The sequence below is a fragment of the Eretmochelys imbricata genome, chromosome 11 (genome assembly GCF_965152235.1).
Source record: "Eretmochelys imbricata isolate rEreImb1 chromosome 11, rEreImb1.hap1, whole genome shotgun sequence".
NCBI classification, from domain to species: Eukaryota; Metazoa; Chordata; order Testudines; family Cheloniidae; genus Eretmochelys; species Eretmochelys imbricata.
The window spans coordinates 31,448,619-31,459,841 of NC_135582.1; positions in this window are offsets into that span (position 1 = coordinate 31,448,619).

Consider the following 11,223-nt stretch of genomic DNA (forward strand, 5'->3'; position numbering starts at 1 on the left):
GCGCCCTCTTGCAGCCGTCCAGCCTGACTTTGTCACACCTTCTTTAACCTTTGCTACTCCTGGTTCTCTCCTTTCCCACGGATGGGCCCCTTCTCTGCTTATTCTTCCTAGTACAAACCAGGGACAATAGTGTCAGAGTCCGGGGACTCATATGCATAAACTTTAAAAAGTGCTTCTAAATTGAGGCTAATTTCTGCTAAACAGACTCTTACTCCAGAGCAACTCCAGTGAAATCAATGGAGTATGCCAGATTTACACTGTTATAACTGAGAAGAGAATTTGGCTCATCAGCTTCATACTGAAGCCCAAACAATGTGCAAAACTCATGGGTGATGCTTTAGGGAAAGTAGAATACCTTGGCTAAAACAAGAAGCGCCTAATGCAAGACATTCTCCCCTCCACTTATGACCTACAGAGAGGAGCAAAGAGCCCTAATCACAAAGAAGATACTGCATGGAAAGGAAGGCAGATACATGGTTTGGTCTCCCAAATGTGGAGCTGTCTGTCCTCTTGATGGCCACTATACAAATTTCCAGGTAAGAGCAGAGTGGGAAAGGAGTGGTAGAACCACAGGAACCTCCACTCTCTGCAGCACGTCGCCCCCCTCTCCCCCACCCCCCAGAAGTGAGGAAGCAAAATAATAAGTTACTGCTGCTCACTGCATCAGTAACCCACCCACCCCCAGCATTCAGAGACCACAGAGAGTGGGCAGAAAGGCAGCCAGTGGCAATTTGGCAGCCTTTTTAGCCAATCTGCCACTGGAGCCTGGGGAAGAGCGGAGCGTCCCCATTTAGAGCCTAAAATCTATGGGTATGCACAGAGCATGAGCTTTAGGATCCACCAGAGTGAGGTGTGTGGGGCCCAATACACAATCTCCTCTATTAGAGAGGAAGCTGTGGCAAAAAGACAGGTGACACTGCACCTTATACAAATATTTTAATTTAAGTTTCCCATGCCAGTTTGCTCAGACTCCTAAGACCTTTGCCTGCTAAGTAAAAAGAAGGCTTCCAGGACCCATTATTGAAAGAGAATGCAACAACGCAGAAAGCATTATCCAAGCTCTAGACAATACAACTTTTTAAAATTAATTTAAAATAGAATTTTATGCTTCACAGAAACAATGGTGAAGTACTTAATTTATTACAATTGCCACTTTCTGAAAATCTAATATGTGAATTATGCAAATAAAATACAACATTTAAACAAACTATTTACATCCAGAGGCAGCTGCAATATTAAGCAATAACATTAACCAATTTTTTAAAAAATAAATATTTGTACTTGCTTCAGTATATGCTAGGTTAAATATTTTACAGTATGAAGGTTGATTTAATCACTTTTAAGTACTATACCAAGTTCTAAAATATTCTGTTACTTCTAGATAACATATTAATATTTCTATAAAATGCACGGCTTATACAGAGACTTGTACATTGACAAATACTGCACATTTCTCTTTGGGGACTGAGTTCCATAAAAGTTAGTCACTAAAACTCAAGAGTTATGTTTAAAATGCATTCAGTCTATTTATCCACAAAATACATTCAAAGCCTTTGGATACAATTTATTGCACGTCACATACTGTAGAAATATTTTGTACTTTTTAATGCTTATTTCCCTGTACATTCATAACTGGTGCAGTCTAATAAAAGGAACATTTACATTCCTTTCTAAAAACTTCATGAAGACAAATGTGTCTCAAGAGATGATCCCTACCACAGTATTTCAAATCACAAATATGCAGCTTGCAATATGCAGTTAAGATGGTTTTATTTTATACAAGGTAACTAATAATTAGTTCTATTTCTTATATAGAACATACCATAGGTAGCATGATGCTTTAGAAACCAGCAAAAATAACTTTATAAAACTAGAACCTGAAGAATGGGGTTTTCGTGAGCCACAATCTTCACATATATAGAGATGTATTCTGCCAGCATCATTTTCACAGTAAATTCTATTTTATTTAGGTTGCAATCCTGAACTCTCTACTCAAAAGCCTCCCATTGGGTCTGATTCTGATCTTATACAACATTCTGATTCTGATCTGTTAACTGCCATGGAATTGCTCCTGATGTATGCTGGTGTTACTGAGATCACAATCAGTCCCACTAACTTTAGTGAAAGATTTGCCTGAAGACAGCTCAGGTCTTTGGGCCAAACCTTGCTCACTGCATCTGAGTTACCTTACTGCAATCAGCAGGACTGGCCTTACTATGAGGCGAACTGAGGCGGCCGCCTCAGGTGCCAGACTGTGGGGGGGACGCCATGAGGTCCCAGAGTGTAGAAAATTGTGTCTGCTGCTGGTACATATGTATTCTCTCTGCTCCAGATGCACAGAGATGGTGGAGTGCTGTGCTGGAGGAAGGAGGGCACAAGAGACATAACAGGCAGGCAGGAGAAAAATTGAAAGGGAATAACAGAAAGCAGCAGGAGCTGCAGGGACAGAGAGGAGGAGGAGCCTCTTATGTACCTCTCTAGCACCCCCAGCAGCCTGGACTGATTAACACCAGCTTCTCAGGGAGCTTCCTGTTTCCTGCTGCTTCCCTGAACCCACTTGAGGAGAACAGGTAGTCAACTGAAGTAGTAGGATCCAGTTAGGCCCTTAAGATGCTGATATCTTCCCTCACTCAGGCCCTGCTACTAGCCTGCTTATTTCTCCCCTTCAACTGAGTGTTGAGAGCCACTATAGCTGGCACAGAACAGCAGTCATGAGTGAAAGAAGAAAATGCCCCTCTGGGGCAGCATTCAGAAAAAGAAAAAAAGCAAAGGAAGCTTTTCTATCTAAGCAGGAAGGAGCTCTCCTGAGATACACAGACACAAATGTTCATGGTGAGCCTTCCGGCCCCAGTGAGGATATGAGTGGTGAGGAGATGCCTGATCTTCCAGTTAGTCAGAGTGCAGGTGACCTGGCAGCTACTGCAGCATCTATATCTCCATTTCAAATGGATGTAACCATGCACATTCCTGAAGCAAAGTGTAGATCAGAGAAGAGTGTGGTGGAGGTGCCAAGAAACAGCTGCTGCTGAGTTTAGTTCCTTAAGTCTAGAAGATCCAGGACTGTGGACCCACTTGAGCAGTAGCCTGAGGGACTTCCTTGTACTGCCTGGGCCACAGCAAGAGAAAAAACTTCGTGTTCCCCAAAGACAATGAAAATAGAAGTTTCCATCCAACACATTTCTGGTTTGAAATCCCCCATGGGGACAAAGTGGAGAGGCTATGGCTTATGTACTCAAAAACCCAGAATGCTGCATACTGTTTTTGTTGCAAACTCTTCCAGTCTAATGTTCCAGCCATATGGGTTCTACAGGAACAAAGGACTGGAAAAATCTGGCTAGAAATCTAGCATGCCATGGAAGGCAGCAAATCATCAGAGAGCATTCCATAGGCGCAAAGAGCTTGAGATGACACTAAGGTGATCAGCATCAAGAGAAGATTGCATCAGAGTCTCTTTACTGACAAAATGTTCTGAAAAGGTACATTGCCATTGTAAGAATGTTTGCTACCCAAAACCTAGCACTGCGTGGCACTTCAAATCAACCCTGTGCGCCAAACAATGGAAACTTCCTTAAAATTGTGGAGCTGATGGCTGAGTTTGATGCTGTACTCCAGGAGTATCTAAGAAGAGTCACCACCCAAGAAATGTATTCACACCACTACCTTGGAAAAACAATTCAAAATGAGATCATACAGTTACTGGCAACAAAAGTCAAACAGAAGATTGTGGCAGATCTGAAGTCAGCAAGATATTACTCTGTTATTCTGGACTGCACACCTGACATCAGCCATATGGAACAAATGACTCGAATGGTGTGTTTTGTAACAGAAACTAGTGAAAATGCCCCTGCAATGGTGACTGTCAGAGAGCATTTTCTAGAATTTATTGACACTGATGATACTACAGGAGCTGATATGACAAATGTGCTTCTTAAAAAGCTGGAAGATAGCTGACATGAGAGGTCTGGGCTACGATAATGGTGCCAACATGAGAGGAAAGAACAGAGGAGTGCAGGCACGGATCCGAGAGTTAAACCCTCAAGCTTTTTTTGTTCCATGAAGTTCTTATTGAACTTGGTGGTCAGTGATGCAGCATCAGCTTCTAGTGAGGCTGCTGAATTTTTTAATGCAATTCAAAGCATCTTTGTATTTTTCTCTGCATCAACTCATCAATGGCAAATTTTGAAGCAACATCTGGGAACATCCTCTCTGACACTGAAACCACTGAGTGCCACAAGATGGGAAAGTTGAGTGGAGGCGATAAAGCCTATCAAACGCCAAATTGGGAAGATAGATGATGCCATAGTTGTCATTATGGAGGATAATGCTATGACAGGAACTGTTCGTGGGAGAACAGTGGCAGAGGGAAATGGAATCACCAGAAACATACATAACTTCAAATTTCTGTGTGGCTTAGTGTTGTGGCATGACGTACTGTTTGAAATAAATGTTGTAAGCAAAAGACTCCAAGGTATTGACCTTGATATATCTGGCGCAATGGAACAACTGGACAAAGCAAAGTCAGACCTACAGTCTTACCGGTCAGATGAGGGATTTCAAAACATTCTGAAGAGTGCACAGAAGTTGGCAGAGGAACTTCACACTGAAGCTATTTTCCCACCCATTCAAGAATACAAGAGTCACTGAAGAAGACAATGACATTTTGATTACGAGGCACGGGATAATCCCATAAGAGACCCCAAACAACAATTCAAAGTTGAATTCTTTAACCAGGTGCTAGATTGTGCAATACAGTCAGTTGAAGAACGTTTCATGCAGCTCAAGGAACACAGCAGTATATTTGGGATGTTGTATGATATTCTGAAACTCCTCACTATACCTGAAGCAGACCTACACCAGCAATGCGGGGCACTAGAGACAGTGTTGACACATGATGACATGTGCAATATTGATGCAAGTGATTTAGGTGATGAACTGAAAGCCCTTTCAAAATACATTTCAGCAGGATCAACTCCAAAGGCTGTTCTGGAATATATGTGCACAAATAAAATGACCACCCTCTTTCCAAATGCTTTTGTTGCTCTGCACATACTTCTAACACTTCCTGTAACAGTTGCCAGTGGAGAACGCAACTTCTCCAAGCTGAAGTTAAAAAAAAAACACATCTACGCTCCACAATGACACAGGAGAGGCTGGTCAGCCTTGCAACCATCTCAATAGTGCATGAGCTGGACCAGACTGTGGACCTTCAGGAAGCAGTCCAAATCTTTGCAACCAAGGCGGCACGGAAATCACCACTTTGATTATTCAAACAGATAAAAATGCCAGTGTTTACTACGCAGACAAGATAAATTACATTTGCTGTTCAGGTGTTTGAAAGTTAAGTGTTATTTAAAATTTTTGAACAAGGCATTTTGTTAGTTCTCCCTTATTGGGGTAGGTAGCAGACCAGTACCATGAGAGAAGTAGGACAGGAAGAAGGCAGAATTGAGACTTTTCAAAGTTTTGGCCCAAGCGAGGGGACATGGGGGTGTAATTTGAGCTCCCCACCTCAGATGCCAAAATGGGCCGGCCCGGCCCTGGCAATCAGTAGCAGCCTGATCCATGCCTCGCTGAAGTCAAAGGAAAAACTCTTAAGGAATTCCATAGAATTGGGAGCTTTGCCCGAGGTGGGCAGGAGTTAACCTTTTATTTGTAATGTTGTAAACATCTGTAAAGTTAAACAGAGGGCGTTTTAAGGCAAGTCTGAGACCGTGTTTCAAATGCTGATGAAAATGGGGCCAGATTCTGTCCAATCTGCAATGTGAATATCTACTGTATATTCTACATTGTTTAGCTGCAGAGCAATGCAGACCTTTGCTATGGTAAAAGACACACACTACGAACTGGAGAGAAGAATTTCACATTATTATTGTAAAATGTTTTGATACAAGTTCCATACCCTTCATTCCTAGATTATTTATAATTACTGAAATGAGATAATAAAGAATTGTTACAGAGAACAGTGAAGTAACAAAGAGAAGGCTAGTATTTAATAAGGGCTGAAAGTATAGGCTCAACATAGGATTAATTCAGATAAATTTGGTTTAATACAAATAAAGATAGCAAAGTGGGGGGGGGGAGGGGAAGACCCACATTAAAACACTGTCAGGGTTTTAGTGTGTGGCAGAGTTAATATTCACAGAGGAAACTTTTTTTAAAAAAAAGAGCCAGGTGCTGCAGCAGGTAAGATTTAAACCATGCGACTTTAATGTTGCATTGATGTAAGTTTTTACATTTCATTTTCTGGGTTTTTATTCAAAGGAAAATGAGTCCCTGGGTCCACAAACAGGCAGCACAAAATGGTAAATTGTGCCTCTTTATGTCAGCCACACTTTAAAAAAAAAATTTCAGTTGTGAAATATTCTACTTATTTGAGATAGTCCCTGTCCCAGAAATGTGGAATACTAGGAGAATCAATCATTTCCCACAAACAAGTAGTGTTTTCCCCACTGTAACTCAAAACATTATACACAATCGGCTCAGATTTAAAAACAGAGAGAGCGAGAGAATGAGCTTACCTTGGGGCAGAAACCAAAAAAGAAAAAAAGGTCTCCTCTTGGGTTGGAAATTTAGGAAAGTTGTATGGTTTATGAGTTTTAATGGAAATGTTTTTAAACCAATACTACAGTTATCAAAACAATTATTATGATGCTATTTGGCTCAAGGCCAGTTTACCCAGAACATACAATCAAAATAAATGTGATGCAAAAAGCAATTACATGCTTGAGTCCAAGGGAATGCTGAGGAGAGGCCATGACCCCATAGGCAGTGGGACCTTCATGGGAAACTTCTATATGGATTTACTAGGGATGAAATCTTTTTGAAGCAACCGATACAATTCTGTAGGAGGAATATAATTCAAATTCCAGGATAGTTCAATAATTCTACAGAAACGTTTTTAATCCTCTATTAAACTTTATAGAATTTTTCCATAAGGGAAGTGGAAACAAAAAGGAGAAAATAATATAAATAAATAAAGAAGGACTTAAACTGATAGGAGCAAGAGGATGAAAAACTGAAGAAGTAGGGAAACAAATAGAGAATCATGAAAATGCAGCTAAGAAAAGAGATAAACCTATATAGATAGATAGATATAGATATAATTTTATGGAGAGTGAGAGCATGAAAAAAAAAATGAAGTGACATGACTTGGAAAACCAATTTTGAATAAAATGAGTTGGTAATAGGCAGGGCAATTTATTTTGCACATTGGAAGATGAAAGCAGATGTGGGAAAGGTAGAATTATATAATTATTTGTTTTTCTTTGTATTAAGAAATTTTCCTATCAAACTTGTTTCCTTTCATTTACTATGTCACGATAAATTCATTGTTGCCTATATTTTCACTAGGGCACTACAGAATCCCGCAAGTGCTTGGCACCATCTGTAATCTTATTCTATGAATCACTGTAATTAATGTAGTCTAAATGTTAGGATTTTGTGGGGTAGCAATTAGACTGGGGCAGGTGAGATTTTATAGCATTTAGTAGTCAACCTGCAGCATAGAATTAAAAAGCACATAATATTTATAACAGAACTCTAACATGGGAGTTATACTTATGTATGAAGGACAGTTACTTAGAATAGAAAATCCTTAGCAGGGATACTATCTTCATTAGCTGTAGAACTCAATGCACATCTAAGTCACTCTCCAAAGAATAGCAGCAGCAGCCTTGTTTCTTTAAAATTATCTCTGTGCATGATTTAATTCCATAGTTTAACTAAAAAATTAACTAAAAATACTGCCTAGCTTTGATGCAACAACAGGTCTAGCACAACCTCTTGTTAATGAAAAAAGGGAAACTGCAAGATCAAAACTTATGGGGAAGGCAGTTGTGGGTTCAGTTTTTATTTTAGTATCAGATACTGTACACAGAAGAGTAATATTAGTACAGAATGAATAGTAGGAATCCAAAATTGCATTGGAACCATTTTTTAAAGTTACTTCAAATAATTGGGTTTACACTGGATTTCAGAATACCAAAAGTGATTTTGAGTAAGAATATTAGACATCTTTTAAATATATTTTAATAGATTATTTTTATGCTATAGACCATTTTAAATTTTTTCACTTGGTGTAGGTGTTTTGCAGTGGAAATTCACAAGTATTGTGTTTCTTTTTTATATGGATAACGCCTAAGGGAATAGTGAAAATAATAAATAGGAGTTGCTGGATGCTGAACACTTTGGAAAATCTAGCCCCAATTGCAGGCCCTGATCACTGTTGAAAATACAGCCTCATATTAATGAAAAGTAGTTGGAAGTACTTTGAGCTTGATCTAGCTCCCACTGAAGTCAATGGGAGCCTTTCCATTGACTTCAGTGGGAGGTGGATCAGGCCCTTTCACAAAGAAATTCCTTGACAATTTTTGTTTTTAAATGCAAGATAGTTTTGAATTACAGTATATGAGCTCATATGCTGGATTCTTCTGTTTTTGCACATTCACTGATATTAAAAAGATCCAAATCATCTTTAAATTTTGTAAACAGATAAAACATAAGACTAACAAGATTATCTTGTAAAAGAATTGTAGTGGTTGGTTACTTTTCATTTAATTTTCAAATAAATATTGTACATTAGAAAGTGTGTGTATGTGACAAAACTGCCTGGTATAATTTATACATATAGAAGATATAAAAATATTAAAAATATATATTCAGTTTGACTGTAAATCAAAACATACAGAAATAAAACTTACTAGCTATACATTAGAGACAGGCTCAGATTTTTAAAGGTATTTAGGCATTGTTCTACTCCACACTGCAATACTCAACTGATTTAAGAGCCTAGTCCCATTGACTGAGTCATTTTTTAAAAGGAGACTTAGAGCTTATCTACATCGCCAGTTAGTGTGCAGCAAGCCCAGGTGTAAATCTACAATGGTCTAGCCTGCCATGCACTATCTGACCATGTAGACCCTGCTACCTCATGCTAAAAATTATTTTAAAAAGTGACTTAGGCATTGCAATGCTGAGTGGAGCAACACCTAAATACCTTTACAAATCTGGGGTCTAACCTACAATTTAATTAAAGGGCCACAAATAACTATCTTCACCTCACTTTAAGCAGTGTAAAGTGACTGTATAAGTTCTACAAACATGTATGCTACATCTCACTAGTATCGATTTAAAGAACAAACAACATCCACTGCACCAGAAGTCAACATGTCAGGATAAAACATGGATCACTGACACTGCTGACTGAAAGCTACATTCCTGGTTTTCCACGTAAACCAGAAGTCAAAAGACCCAATGACAGAGATTAGTCACACTCACAAAAACTATCAAGTATCTATGCTATGTAAGATCACCCACTCTTGTAAAGACTTCCTCCTCTCCCTACACCATAATAAAAGACCATATTGCCCAAAATCAAGTAATGTTGTGGAGAGATTTGTAGATCTAATTTTGTATTTCCTGGATTATGTGGGTTTGATATATATATTTTTAAACTGTGGTTATAGTGGGTATAAGAAATTATTTTTGTAATAAAACAAAATCAAAGACATGTGAACAAAATCTGTCTCAAAGTGTATGAGAGTTACTTATCCACATGCCTGCCAATCCATTACAGGAAATCATGAAATACCAGAATATTTACAAACCTTTGAAAATGCCTATTGATACTATGCTTTTGTAAGCTAACATTATTGTGAAAATAACTATTTAGGGGTCGTTTTGATGTCCTGTTTACCTGATACCCTGGGGCTGTTAATGAGATGCATATTTGATTGACCCTTCTGAAGAAGCCAGTACAGCCTTATGTCAATGAGCACTTGTGGACAATGATGGCGGAACCGGGACAGGCAGGGGGCTGTGCCCCCCCTCACACTTTTTAATATGGGTGTAATTGGAGGGGTAGGGGTGGCATTGCCCCCTCAAAGGCAAACCTTGGGCAGGCTTGGAGCAGCACCAGCACAAAGCGCAGCCCCTGCCAGCATTGCTCTACACCTGCACCAAGCTTACTGTGTGTGTGTGTGTTTGGGGGGGGGGGGAGGGGAGAAATGCTGTCCCTGCCCCCCAAACTATACTCATGTTAAAAAGTTGGGGGGGGGCATGGTCCCCTGACCCTTCCAGTTCCTGCACCAGTGCGGCTCCCCCCCACCCACCCACCCACCCACCCACACACTTCTGCAAAGGTTCTGGCACCCTTGTCTTTGGCCCTTTAAATCCACAGATTTTCTTCAACTGTTGCACATGCGTATTACATTCCTGTGCTAGAAACATTGAAAAAGTCCCTGTGTCTGCAGAGTGGATTGGACTTTTTAAAAATATTTTAAGTATGGGGGAAGTGGTCTGTGGGAGGGAAATACATCCCCCAAAGCCAGGTCAGAACACAGGAACCGCAATACAACCATTCATGAGTACTACTGCTCCAGCCTATAGTCTTGAACGTTTAGAGCCGGCACTAGGCTTAAACAGACTAAGCAATTGCTTAGTGCTCTGAGCAGATCAAGGGGGTGCCCCTATTCACTTTTTATTATGTGTTGTGTGGGGGCGGGCCAAAATATTCCTGCATAGGGTCCCCAATGGGCTAGCACCATCTCTGTGAGCACTGTCTATACCACTCACCCTCAGTGTGGGAACTGCTGGTTCAGAGTTACAAATCTTGTGGACTTCACCTTGGCCCCCCTCAAACACAACTATCTGTGCTGGTGTATACGGGGTACAGGTTAGCTTGTATGAGTCTCTGCATCTGGATCAATTTCACCCAATAAATTGTGCTTTTACAGCAAATAACTTTGTTAGATCTTCTCACTCTGCAAAATACCAAAAGACAATAAAACTTTGACTAATGGTCTATAAAAAGGTTGGTGAAAAAATACATGCTTTTTAGATTACACTGTAGCATTCCTATAATTTCCCCCCACAAATACCAGGAAATACTGCCAAAATTACTTTTCCTCCAATTTGATAAAAAGAAAAACTGGTCCTTGGTTGAGATTTTGAAACAGTTAGCTCAGAGAAGGTGTTTATGGCAGTTTGATTAATCCCTGAAATAGGGGTAGATAACAAAAATACTGCCAAACCTTAACTACGGTGTTGCAAATTGAGCTGTAATAACAAATCTTTAAAAAAAGAGAGGTGGGTGGGAGAGAGAGAGACTGACTGACTCACATGTTTAGCTTCACAGTACACATTTTCAGTGGAATATTCTTAATTGATTGGTTACTAAATGATTAATACAATATAAAAACATATAAATGCACTTCATTGTCATAA